Genomic DNA, 13,377 nt, shown 5'->3' on the forward strand with positions numbered 1-13,377 from the left:
GGGTTACAAGCGTCCACGCGGGAGAGGGAAGCGAGCGGCCCCAAGAGAGCGCCTGTCTCGTCCTCGTCCCCGCGCGGCCAACCCTCTCTAAGAGGGCCCTGGTCCTTCCTTTTATAGGCGTAAGGAGAGGATCCAGGTGTACAATGGGAGTGTAGCAGAGTGCTACGTGTCTAGCGGGGGAGAGCTAGCGCCCTAAGTACATGCCGTCGTGGTAGCCGGAGAGATTTTGGCACCCAGCTGGTGTGATGTCGTGGCCGTCGGAGGAGCGATGGAGCCTGGCGGAGGGACAGCTGTCGGAGCGGTTGGGTCCTTGCTGACGTCCTCTTGCTTCCGTAAGGGGGCTGAGAGCTGCCGTCGTCACAGAGCATGCGGGACGCCATCATTGCCTATCCGGCGGAGCTAGCCAGATGGGACGCCGGTCTTGTTTCCTGCGGCCCGAGTCAGCTCGGGGTAGGGTGATGATGGCGCCTCCCGTTGACGTGGCTGGTCTGCGCCCTAGGCTGGGCGAGGTGGAAGCTCCTCCGAAGCTGAGGTCGAGTCTGTCTTCCGTGGCCGAGGCCGAGTCCGAGCCCCTGGTCGGGCGAGGCGGAGGTCGTCGTCTGAGGCCAGGGCGGAGTCCGAGCCCTGGGGTCGGGCGGAGCGGTGTTCGCCGTCTTCCGGGACTTAGCCCGAGTCCGAGCCCTGGGTCGGGCGGAGCGGAGTTCGCCGTCTTCCGGGACTTAGCCCGAATCCGAGCCCTGGGTCGGGCGGAGCGGAGTTCGCCGTCTTCCGGGACTTAGCCCGAGTCCGAGCCCTGGGTCGGGCGGAGCGGAGTTCGCCGTCTTCCGGGACTTAGCCCGAGTCCGAGCCCTGGGTCGGGCGGAGCGGAGTTTCCTGTGGTGCCTTCTGCAGGACCTGACTGCCTGTCAGCCTCACTCTATCAAGTGGCACTGCAGTCGGCGCGGCGCAGGCGGCGCTGTCCTTCTGTCAGGCCGGTCAGTGGAGCGGCGAAGTGACGGCGGTCACTTCGGCTCTGCCGGAGGGCGCATGCCAGGATAAGGGTGTCAGGCCACCTTTGCATTAAATGCTCCTGCGACTTGGTCGGTCGGTGCGGCGATTTAGTCAGGGTTGCTTCTTAGCGAAGGCAGGGCCTCGGGCGAGCCGGAGATATGTTCGCCGTCGGAGGGGGGCCTCGGGCGAGACGGAAATCCTCTGGGGTCGGCTGCCCTTGTCCGAGGCTAGGCTCGGGCGAGGCGTGATCGAGTCGCTCGAATGGACTGATCCCTGGCTTAATCGCACCCATCAGGCCTTAGCAGCTTTATGCTGATGGGGGTTACCAGCTGAGAATTAGGAGTCTTGAGGGTACCCCTAATTATGGTCCCCGACAGTAGCCCCCGAGCCTCGAAGGGAGTGTTAGCACTCGCTTGGAGGCTTTCATCGCACTTTTTTGCAATGGGACCAGCCTTTCTCGGTTGCATTTTGTTCCGGTGGGTGCGCGCGAGCGCACCCGCCGGGTGTAGCCCCCGAGGCCTCGGAGGAGTGGTTTCACTCCTTCGAGGTCTTAATGCCTCGCGTAATGCTTCGGCTAGTCTGGTCGTTCCCTCATGCGAGCTGGCCGTAGCCCGGGTGTACGGTCGGGTCCCAAGTTCTCTCGCTGGTATGTTGACGCTGTCAACGGTTCGGCCGGAGCCGGGTTTGCGAGAGCAGCCCCCGAGCCTCTGCACAGGGCGAGAGGGCGATCAGGGACAGACTCGGCTTTTTTACATACGCCCCTGAGTCGCCTTTTCGCAAGGAGGAGGGGGGGGGGGGGGGGAAAGCGCCATGTTGCCCTCGATGGGCGCCGAACATGGTGTCTCTGGTGAGCTACAAGCGGGTAGTCCGAGTGGACGCCCGTGCCCCGTTCGTTAGGGGTCGGCTAGGGGCCCAGAGGCACGCCCAAAAGTACCTGCGGGTGATCTGCCGGACCCGGTCCCCTGGCGACGGGGTCCGAGGGCTCGATGCCTCCCTCCGATGGGATTCCGTTACAAGATCGCTCCCGCTGGTCTCGGAAATGTCCTAGGGTACCTCGGGAGCGCAGCCCGAGCCTTGGTTATGTATCGAACGTACCCCTGGTCATCCCTCGCTCGGCGTCTAAGGCGGCTGTGAACCCTTCGGGGGCCAGCCTTCGAACCCCTGATCAGTAATGGGCGCGGAGCCCGAGTAGCCTGAGGCGGCCGTGGAACCCTTCGGGGGGCCGGCCTTCGAACCTCTGACCAGTAGTGGGTGTAGGGCCCACGCGATCTGAGGCGGCTGTTGAACCCTTCGGGGGGCCAGCCTTCGAACCTCTGATCAGTAAGGAGGCTCGGAGCCTGGTTCCTTCACGGGGAAGGATCCTTTTCGGGGTATCCCCGTTTCCCGGTCCATGTTGCAAGAGAGAGAGAGAAAGAGGAAAAAAGGAAAAGGATACGAAGTCGAATGACGCGGCGTACCTTTTTTGGCGCAGTTATTACGGTGAAGGTGAAGCGTCGCCCGCTTCTCCTGCCACAGGCGCCAACTGTCCCACCGCGGAGTTAATGCGTCGGGGCGAGTGGTTGGCAGGGCAGCCGTTGCGCGTGCGCGAGCCGTTCGAGGAACGGGTCACGGGCGTGTTGTCTTCACGCCGTGAGAGGGGGTTCTCTTGCTGCCCCCGGATGGGACGTGAGCTTGGCTGACGACGTGACCGCTGCTCCCGCCCGCCTGCCAGCGTCATTACTGCCGGCCCATTTTTGACCGCATTGACCGCCGCGCCAGGCTGGCGCTGCTGGGTCGTGCGCTGGGTCGCCTCGAGTCGCGGTATTGGTTCCGCAATCGAGGAGGCGTGGCGGTGGCGCAAGTGGCGGTGCAGTTTCTTGCATGAAGCATCCGGCGCGCCGGTTGCGTGACGCGTGGGCCTGGGCCTCCATGCTGGGCGTGTCGGGAGTCGGAGAAGCGTGCCCACGTAGCGCGGTTGCATGCCGCCCGCATGGCTGTCCGCTCCTTTCACCCGTTGGTCTGGGCAAAAGTGCAGGGTCACTTGTAACCGCTGGGCGGTTGTGTGCACCACGCGCGGCGGTTTGGCTTCTTCTGCTCTGAGCCGGCTTGCATGACACGCGGGACCCAGCCCCCACGCCGCAGGGGAGGGCCTTGGAGCGTGTTGGAGAAGACTCAGCCCGTGACGGTTGGGGGCGCAAGTAGGGAGAGTTGCCTTTAAAAGGAGGGTGACCCCCTTCGGAAGGCGACCATGTCTTCGCGCTCCCTTATGCACCGTGTCTTTCCACCTTCCAAGCCCCCGGATGGGGGATACCGCCGTCTTTTCGCCTCATCGTTGGAGGAACGCAACTCCGTGGGAGTTGGTACCTTTCAGCCATCGTTCGGCTTCAAGGATTTTCATCACACAGCCCGGTTGCACCCCTCCGCTGGTGGTCACCCAAGACGGTGACCTCCAGCTCCTGGATGGGGAGAGGCAAGCCGGGCTGTGATCTCGATCCCGCCCTCAGCGTCGAGGGTGTTCGTCATCCTTGCTGGGGCGGGGAGCGAGGCGAGCCGGGGCTCTACCTCCTGCGCGGGTCGGCGGGCCACCTCTTCTCCCAGCTTCTGGTGGTGGCAATCGCCCTCCAGCCCTGCGGCGGAGACGTCCTCCAACCATGCCGGGGAAGGCGAACTGTTGCTACCCAGCTAGGATGCAACATTCCGCCCTCTTCCTCGCATTCGCGGTGGGGACGACAGCGAGGATCTGCCGGCGCGCTTGGGAGCGGCTCGCTCTTTGGCTTTAATAGCTGGTTCGCGTCCCTTGAGCGGGAACGCGAATGAGCGCCCTCCGGCGGCCGCGTCCACCCGGGACCATGGCTGCTGCTGCAGAGGTCACTGGCGGGCCTCCCGGTGTTCGTTGCCCCGCAGGCTCGAGGTTGCTCATACCCGCGGGGACGGAACCAGAGTTCCGTTTGTAGTGGCACTTCGAATGCCAGTGTTTTTGTTCATTGTGGCTGTCGAGGCCTGAACATGTATGTATTTTTGGCGCGGAGCCGTGTTTTTTCCTCATTTTCGAGCACTAAGACTTGCCTGTTGGTTGTCTGAACCGCTTCACCAAGCGTGAGTCGCCCCGTGTCAAGGTGACGAGTGAGGTATCCGTATCCCGGAGGCGTAGGAGTCCCTCGGCTCGGTCGGCCTTGTTGTCTGAGGCTTCTCTAGCTTAGTTAAATGGACCCCTTGGCCGCTCCTCGACGAGCCGAGGCCAGGGGTAGCGATATCAGCACGAACAGGGGCAGAGTTGGCTAAAAAATGAAACCTGGTTGGCCGGAGCCTAGCTGGGTTGTCCGCTGGCGGGACCGACGCCGGAGTTGACCAGCCGAGGCCTCGGGTCGGGCCGGTGCCCTTGGAAGATGGTTGGCCGAGGCCCCGGAGCAACCGGCCGAGCCGCCTGCTCGGGCCAGATTTCCGGAGAAGACCCAGGCAGCAATTGCCCGGGCGTGGTGATGACGTCGTCCCTTAGAGCGGAGATTCTTGGACCGCGTCGCCGTCCGAGGCTAGGTCGGACCTCGCCGAAGGTGTCGTCGATGCCGAGGGTTCTGCTGCCCCCTTCCAGTGTCAAGACCCGAGCCTGCAGGATCAGATTGTCTTGTAGCGTGTGCCTTCTGCGGCCGCCGAGGCCAGAACACACACCCTCGCTGCGTTGTAAAGCCGCGTCTCTTTTCCTCTTGTTTCAAGTATCTGGACTTTTTTGTCAGCAACAGGGATGTTTGCGCGAGCGAGAGTTGCTTCTCGCGGAAGGTGATGAGTGAGGTATCCGTATCCCGGAGGCGTGGGAGTCCCTCGACTCGGTCGGCCTTGCCGCTTACGCGCACCTTCACCTGTCCATGAGGCCCTGTCACCGACTCAGTCGAGAAGGCTCGAAGGATCGCTTTGGCAGAAGAGCTTCCGAACGTGAAGACTTGTTCGGTCCGCGGAATCACTTTATCTGAACGCGAGTTACTTATCGTTGAAGGTGATGAGTGAGGTATCAGTATCCCGGAGGCGTAGGAGTCCCTCGGCTCGGTCAGCCTTGGCTGCTTACGTGTACTCCGTCGTTTCCAGGATCCACTTTTCGAAGTAGTCAGAAAGCACGAAAGATATTCTGGCAGAAGAGATCTTTTTTTTCGAGGAAAATCTCAACGCAGAGGGGGTTCCCCCCCTTTTAGCCCCCGAGGGAGGGTCGGGCTTTGCCGAGGCGAGGCCGACCCTTCCTTGATGACTAAACTTTGCGTGGGTGCGAGGTATATGAATGACTTGAAAATATTTTAAGGGTAGAAGCGACGTAGCTGTTGGATGTTCCAAGCGTTGCCGTAGACCTTGCCTTGGCTGTTGGCCAGCTTGTACATTCCGGGCTTCAGAACCTTGGCGATGACGAACGGTCCCTCCCAGGGGGGCGTGAGCTTGTGCCTCCCTCGGGGGTCTTGTCGCAGCCGAAGCACCAGGTCGCCTACCTGGAGGTCTCGGGACCGGACCCCTCGGGCGTGGTAGCGTCGCAGGGACTGCTGGTACCGCGCCGAGTGTAGTAAGGCCTTGTCCCGAGCCTCTTCCAGCTGGTCCAGCGAGTCTTCTCGGCTGGCTTGGTTGCTTTGATCGCTGTAGGCCCTCGTCCTCGGGGAGCCGTATTCCAGGTCTGTGGGCAAGACGGCCTCGGCCCCGTAGACTAGGAAGAACGGCGTGAAACCCGTGGCTTGGCTCGGCGTTGTCCTTAGGCTCCAGACCACCGAGGGGAGTTCCTTCACCCATCGCTTGCCGAACTTGTTGAGGTCATTGTAAATCCGAGGCTTGAGCCCTTGTAGAATCATGCCGTTGGCACGCTCTACTTGCCCATTTGACATGGGATGAGCCACGGCGGCCCAGTCCACCCGGATGTGGTGATCCTCGCAGAAGTCCAAGAACTTTCTGCCGGTGAACTGGGTGCCGTTGTCGGTGATGATGGAGTTCGGGACCCCGAAGCGATGGATGATGTTGGTGAAGAACACCACCGCCTGCTCGGACCTGATGCTGTTCAGAGGTCGGACCTTGATCCACTTGGAGAATTTGTCGATGGCGACCAGCAGGTGCGTGTAGCCCCCGGGCGCCTTCTGCAAGGGGCCGACGAGGTCCAGACCCCACACAGCAAAGGGCCAGGTGATGAGTATCGTCTGCAGAGCCTGAGCGGGCAGGTGGGTCTGCTTCGCATAGAATTGACACCCTTCGCAGGTGCGAACGATTCTAGTGGCGTCGGCCACCGCCGTCGGCCAGTAGAATCCTTGTCGGAAAGCATTCCCGACAAGGGCTCGAGGTGCTGCGTGATGGCCGCAAGCCCCCGAGTGTATCTCCCGCAGGAGTTCCTGACCTTCGGCGACGGAGATGCATCGCTGGAGGACGCCTGAGGGGCTGCGGTGGTAGAGCTCCTTCTCATCGCCCAGCAAGACGAACGACTTGGCACGCCGTGCCACCCGGCGAGCCTCGGCCCGGTCGAGGGGTAGCTCTCCTTGTTGGAGATATTGCAGGTACGGGGTCTGCCAGTTTCGATCAGGCGTGGCCCCGCTTTGCTCCCCCTCGATGCGCAGCGCCTCACCCTCGGAGGCCAAGGGTACCTCGGGCTGAACTGAAGGCGCCTCGGGCCGAGCTGAGGGTGCCTCGGGCTGTGCCGAGGGTACCTCGGGCTGGGTCGAGGGCGCCTTAGGCTCGGGCGGGTTGTCGATCTTGACGGAGGGTTGATGTAGATCCCGGGAGAAGACGTCCGGGGAACCGTTGTTCGCCCCGAGGCTATTTTAGCCAGCTCGTCCGCAGTCTCGTTGTAGCGCCGAGCGATGTGGTTGAGCTCGAGCCCGTAGAACTTGTCTTCCAGGCGCCGAACCTCATCGCAGTAGGCCTCCATCTTCGGGTCGCGGCAGTGGGAGTCCTTCATGACTTGGTCGATGACGAGCTGCGAGTCAATGCGGGCGTCGGGGCACCGGACCCCTAGCTCGATCGCGATCCGCATCCCATTGACCAGAGCCTCATACTCAGCCACATTGTTGGACGCCGGGAAATGGAGGCGTAGCACATAGCGTAGGTGTTTCCCGAGGGGCGAGATGAAGAGTAGGCCCGCGCCGGCTCCCGTCTTCATCAGCGACCCGTCGAAAAACATGGTCCAGAGCTCCGGTTGGATCGGAGCCGTCGGTATCTGGGTGTCGACCCATTCGGCTATGAAGTCCGCCAAGACCTGAAACTTGATGGCCTTCCGAGGGGCGAACGAGATTGTCTCGCCCATGATTTCCACCGCCCACTTTGCAATCCTGCCCGAGGCCTCTCGGCACTGGATGATCTCCCCCAGGGGGAAGGATGACATCACAGTTACCGGATGAGACTCGAAGTAGTGTCGCAACTTCCGCCGCGTCAGGATCACCGCATACAGCAGCTTCTGAACTTGTGGGTAGCGGATCTTGGTTTCGGACAGTACCTCGCTGACGAAGTAAACTGGCCTCTGAACGGGCAATGCATGCCCCTCTTCTTGCCTCTCGACTACAATCGCGGCGCTGACCACCTGAGTGGTCGCGGCGACGTAGACCAAGAGGGCTTCTCCGGCAGCTGGAGGCACCAAGATAGGCGCCTTTGTGAGGAGCGCCTTCAGGTTCCCGAGAGCTTCCTCGGCCTTAGGGGTCCAAGTGAAGCACTCGGCCTTCCTTAAGAGGCGGTACAGAGGCAGACCTCTTTCGTCGAGGCGTGAGATGAAGCGGCTTAGAGCCGCGAGACATCCCATGACCCTCTGTACGCCTTTTAAGTCCTTGATGGGCCCCATACTGGTGATGGCTGCGATCTTCTCCGGGTTGGCTTCGATGCCCCGCTCGGAGACGATGAACCCCAAGAGCATGCCTTGGGGGACCCCGAAGACACACTTCTCGGGATTGAGCTTGACGCCTTTCGCCTCGAGACATCGGAATGTCACTTCAAGGTCGGAAAGGAGGTCGGAAGCTTTCCTCGTCTTGACTACGATGTCATCAACGTAGGCCTCGACCGTGCGGCCAATGTGTTCGCCGAACACATGGTTCATGCACCGCTGGTACGTCGCGCCCGCATTCCTCAAGCCGAACGGCATGGTGATATAGCGGTACATGCCGAAGGGCGTGATGAAAGAAGTCGCGAGCTGGTCGGACTCTTTCATCCTGATTTGGTGATACCCTGAGTAGGCATCGAGGAAAGACAGGGTCTCGCACCCAGCAGTGGAATCCACGATCTGATCGATGCGAGGCAGAGGGTAGGGAACCTTCGGACATGCTTTGTTGAGACCAGTGTAGTCTACACACATCCGCCATTTCCCCCCTTTCTTTCTCACAAGCACAGGGTTGGCAAGCCAGTCGGGATGGAATACCTCTTTGATGAACCCTGCTGCCATTAGCTTGTGGATTTCCTCACCTATCGCTCTGCGCTTCTCCTCGTTGAATCGGCGCAGAGGCTACTTGACGGGTCGGGCTCCGGCTCGAATGTCCAGCGAGTGCTCGGCGACATCCCTAGGTATGCCGGGCATGTCCGAGGGACTCCACGCGAAGACGTCGGTGTTTGCGCGGAGAAAGTCGACGAGCACTGCTTCCTATTTGGGGTCGAGCCCGGAGCCGATCCGGATCTGCTTGGAGGTGTCGCCACTGGGGTCGAGGGGGACGGCCTTAGCCGTCTTCGCTGGCTCGAAGTTGCCGGCGTGACGCTTCACGTCTGGCACCTCTTTGGAGAGGCTTTCCAAGTCGGCGATGAGGGCCTCGGATTCGGCGAGGGCCTCGGCGTACTCCACGCACTCCACGTCGCATTCGAATGCATGCTTGTACGTGGGGCCGACGGTGATGACCCCGTTGGGGCCCGGCATCTTGAGCTTCAGGTAGGTGTAGTTGGGGACGGCCATAAACTTCGCGTAGCATGGCCTCCCCAGTACCGCGTGGTAGGTTCCTCGGAACCGACCACCTCGAACGTCAGGGTCTCCCTTCAGAAGTTGGAGGGCGTTTCGAAGCAGACGGGAAGGTCGAGTCGTCCGAGGGGCTGGACGCGCTTCCCGGGAACGATCCCGTGGAAGGGCGCAGCGCCTGCTCGGACGGAGGACAGATCGACGCGCAAGAGCCCGAGGGTCTCGGCGTTGATGATGTTGAGGCTGCTGCCCCTGTCCATAAGGACCTTGGTGAGCCTGACGTCGCCGATGACGGGGTCGACGACGAGCGGATATTTGATAGTCGCCTAGAGGGGGGGGGTGAATAGGGCGAAACTGAAATTTACAAATATAAACACAACTACAAGCCGGGTTAGCGTTAGAAATATAAACGAGTCCGCGAGAGAGGGCGCAAAAACAAATCGCAAGCGAATAATGAAGTGTGTGACACGCGGATTTGTTTTACCGAGGTTCGGTTCTTTCAAACCTACTCCCCGTTGAGGAGGCCACAAAGGCCGGGTCTCTTTCAACCCTTCCCTCTCTCAAACGGTCCCTCGGACCGAGTGAGCTTCTCTTCTCAAATCAAAGCCGGGAACAAAACTTCCCCGCAAGGGCCACCACACAATTGGTGCCTCTTGCCTTGATTACAATGGAGTTTTGATCACAAGAACAAGTGAGAAAGAAAAGAAGCAATCCAAGCGCAAGAGCTCAAAAGAAACACGGCAAATCTCTCTCTCTAATCACTAAAACCTTTTGTGGAATTGGAGAGGATTTGATCCCTTTTGATGTGTTTAGAATTGAATGCTAGAGCTCTTGTAGTAGTTGGGAAGTGGAAAACTTGGATGCAATGAATGGTGGGGTGGTTGGGGTATTTATAGCCCCAACCACCAAAAGTGGCCGTTGGGAGGCTGTCTGCTCGATGGCGCACCGGACAGTCCGGTGCACACCGGACAGTCCAGTGCCCCCTGCCACGTCATCATTGCCGTTGGATTCTGACCGTTGGAGCTTCTGACTTGTGGGCCCGCCTGGGTGTCCGGTGCACACCGGACATGTACTGTTTGATGTCCGGTGTGCCAGCATGGGCGTTTCTGACTCCTGCGCGCGCAGAGCGCGCATTAAATGCGCGGCAGAGAGCCGTTGGCGCGGAGAAGACCGTTGCTCCGGAGGCGCACCGGAGAGTCCGGTGCACACCGGACAGTCCGGTGAATTTTAGCGGACTAGCCATTGGCGTTTCCCGAAGCTGGCGAGTTCCTGAGGCCGACCTCCCTTGGCGCACCGGACACTGTCCGGTGTACACCGGACAGTCCGGTGAATTATAGCGCGAGTGCCTCTGGAAATTCCCGAAGGTGGCGAGTTTGAGTCTGAGTCCCCCTGGTGCACCGGACATGTCCGGTGGCGCACCGGACAGTCCGGTGCGCCAGACCAGGGGTGCCTTCGGTTGCCCCTTTGCTCCTTTGTTGAATCCAAAACTTGGTCTTTTTATTGGCTGAGTGTGAACATTTTACACCTGAATAATCTATACACTTGGGCAAACTAGTTAGTCCAAAGATTTGTGTTGGGCAATTCAACCACCAAAATTATTTAGGAACTAGGTGTAAGCCTAATTCCCTTTCAATCTTCCCCTTTTTGGTGATTGATGCCAACACAAACCAAAGCAAATATAGAAGTGCATAATTGAACTAGTTTGCATAATGTAAGTGTAAAGGTTGCTTGGAATTGAGCCAATATAACTACTTACAAGATATGCATGGAATGTTTCTTTCTTATATAACATTTTGGACCACGCTTGCACCACATGTTTTGTTTTTGCAAACTCTTTTGTAAATCCTTTTCAAAGTTCTTTTGCAAATAGTCAAAGGTAAATGAATAAGATTTTGCAAAGCATTTTCAAGATTTTGAAATTTTCTCCCCCTGTTTCAAATGCTTGTCCTTTGACTAAACAAAAAACTCCCCCTAAATGAGATGCTCCTCTTATTGTTCAAGAGGGTTTTGATATACCATTTTTGAAATACTACTTTCTCCCCCTTTTGAACACAATAGGATACCAATTGATAAATACATTTGGAAAGCACTAAGTTTTTTGAAATTGGTGGTGGTGCGGTCCTTTTGCTTTGGGCTCATACTTTCTCCCCCTTTGGCATGAATCGCCAAAAACAGAATCATTAGAGCCCTCGAAGAACTATCTTCCCCTTTGGTCATAAATGAATGAGTTAAGATTATACCAAAGATGAAGTCCTCTTGCTTTGGGCTTACTCTCTTCCCCAAAGACGAAGTCCTTTTGCTTTGAACTCTCCCCCTAAAGATGGAGAGAGGCTTGGAGCGACGGCGAAGGATGAGTTACGGAGTGGAAGCCTTTGTCTTCGCCGAAGACTCCAATTCCCTTTCAATATACCTATGACTTGGTTTGAAATAGACTTGAAAGCACATTAGTCATAGCATATAAAAGAGATATGATCAAAGGTATTCAAATGAGCTATGTGTGCAAGCTAGCAAAAGAAATTTCTAGAATCAAGAATATTGAGCTCATGCCTAAGTCTCGTGAAAGATTGTTCATCAAGAGGCTTGGTAAAGATATCGGCTAATTGATCTTTAGTGTTAATGTAAGAAATCTCGATATCCCCCTTTTGTTGGTGATCTCTAAGAAAATGATACCGAATGGCTATATGCTTAGTGCGGCTATGCTCGACGGGATTGTCGGCCATTTTGATTGCACTCTCATTATCACATAGCAAAGGGACTTTGGTTAATTTGTAACCGTAGTCCCGCAGGGTTTGCCTCATCCAAAGCAATTGCGCGCAACAATGACCTGCGGCAATGTACTCGGCTTCGGCGGTGGAAAGAGCGACCGAATTTTGCTTCTTTGAAGCCCATGACACCAAGGATCTTCCCAAGAACTGGCAAGTCCCCGATGTGCTCTTCCTATTAATCTTACACCCCGCCCAATCGGCATCCGAATAACCAATCAAATCAAATGTGGATCCCCGAGGGTACCAAAGCCCAAACTTAGGTGTATAAGCCAAATATCTCAAGATTCGTTTTACGGCCGTAAGGTGGGATTCCTTAGGGTCGGATTGGAATCTTGCACACATGCAAACGGAAAGCATAATGTCCGGTCGAGATGCACATAAATAAAGCAATGAACCAATCATCGACCGGTATACCTTTTGATCCACGGACTTACCTCCCGTGTCGAGGTCGAGATGCCCATTAGTTCCCATGGGTGTCTTGATGGGTTTGGCATCCTTCATCCCAAACTTAGCAAGAATGTCTTGAGTGTACTTCGTTTGGCTAATGAAGGTGCCCTCTTGGAGTTGCTTGACTTGGAATCCTAGAAAATACTTCAACTCCCCCATCATAGACATCTCGAATTTCTGTGTCATGATCCTACTAAATTCTTCACATGTAGACTCGTTAGTAGACCCAAATATAATATCATCGACATAGATTTGGCATACAAACAAGTCATTTTCAAGAGTTTTAGTAAAGAGTGTAGGATCGGCCTTTCCGACTTTGAAGCCATTTGCAATAAGGAAATCTCTAAGGCATTCATACCATGCTCTTGGGGCTTGCTTGAGCCCATAAAGCGCCTTAGAGAGCCTATAAACATGGTTAGGATACTCACTGTCTTCAAAGCCGGGAGGTTGCTCAACATAGACCTCTTCTTTGATTGGTCCGTTGAGGAAGGCACTTTTCACATCCATTTGATAAAGCTTAAAGCCATGGTAAGTAGCATAGGCTAATAATATTCGAATTGACTCAAGCCTAGCTACGGGTGCATAGGTTTCACCGAAATCCAAACCTTCGACTTGTGAATACCCTTTGGCCACAAGTCGAGCTTTGTTCCTTGTCACCACACCATGCTCATCTTGCTTGTTGCGGAAGACCCATTTGGTTCCTACAACATTTTGGTTAGGACGTGGAACTAAAAGCCATACCTCGTTCCTCGTGAAATTGTTGAGCTCCTCTTGCATCGCCACCACCCAATCCGAATCTTGAAGTGCTTCCTCCACCCTGTGTGGCTCAATAGAGGAAACGAAAGAGTAATGTTCACAAAAATGAGCAACCCGAGATCGAGTAGTTACCCCCTTATGAATGTCGCCGAGGATGGTGTCGACGGGGTGATCTCGTTGGATTGCTTGGTGGACTCTTGGGTGTGGCGGTCTTGGTTCTTCCTCATCCTCCTTTTCTTGATTATTTTCATCTCCCCCTTGATCATTGCCATTATCTTGAGGTGGCTCATCTTCTTGATTTTGCCCTTCATCAACTTGAGCCTCATCCTCATTTTGAGTTGGTGGAGATGCTTGCATGGAGGAGGATGGTTGATCTTGTGCATTTGGAGGCTCTTCGGATTCCTTAGGACACACATCCCCAATGGACATGTTCCTTAGCGCGATGCACGGAGCCTCTTCATTTCCTATCTCATCAAGATCAACTTGCTCTACTTGAGAGCCGTTAGTTTCATCAAACACAACGTCACATGAGACTTCAACTAGTCCAGTGGACTTGTTAAAGACCCT

This window comes from Zea mays, chromosome 4 (genome assembly GCF_902167145.1).
Source record: "Zea mays cultivar B73 chromosome 4, Zm-B73-REFERENCE-NAM-5.0, whole genome shotgun sequence".
In the NCBI taxonomy this organism is placed as follows: domain Eukaryota; kingdom Viridiplantae; phylum Streptophyta; class Magnoliopsida; order Poales; family Poaceae; genus Zea; species Zea mays.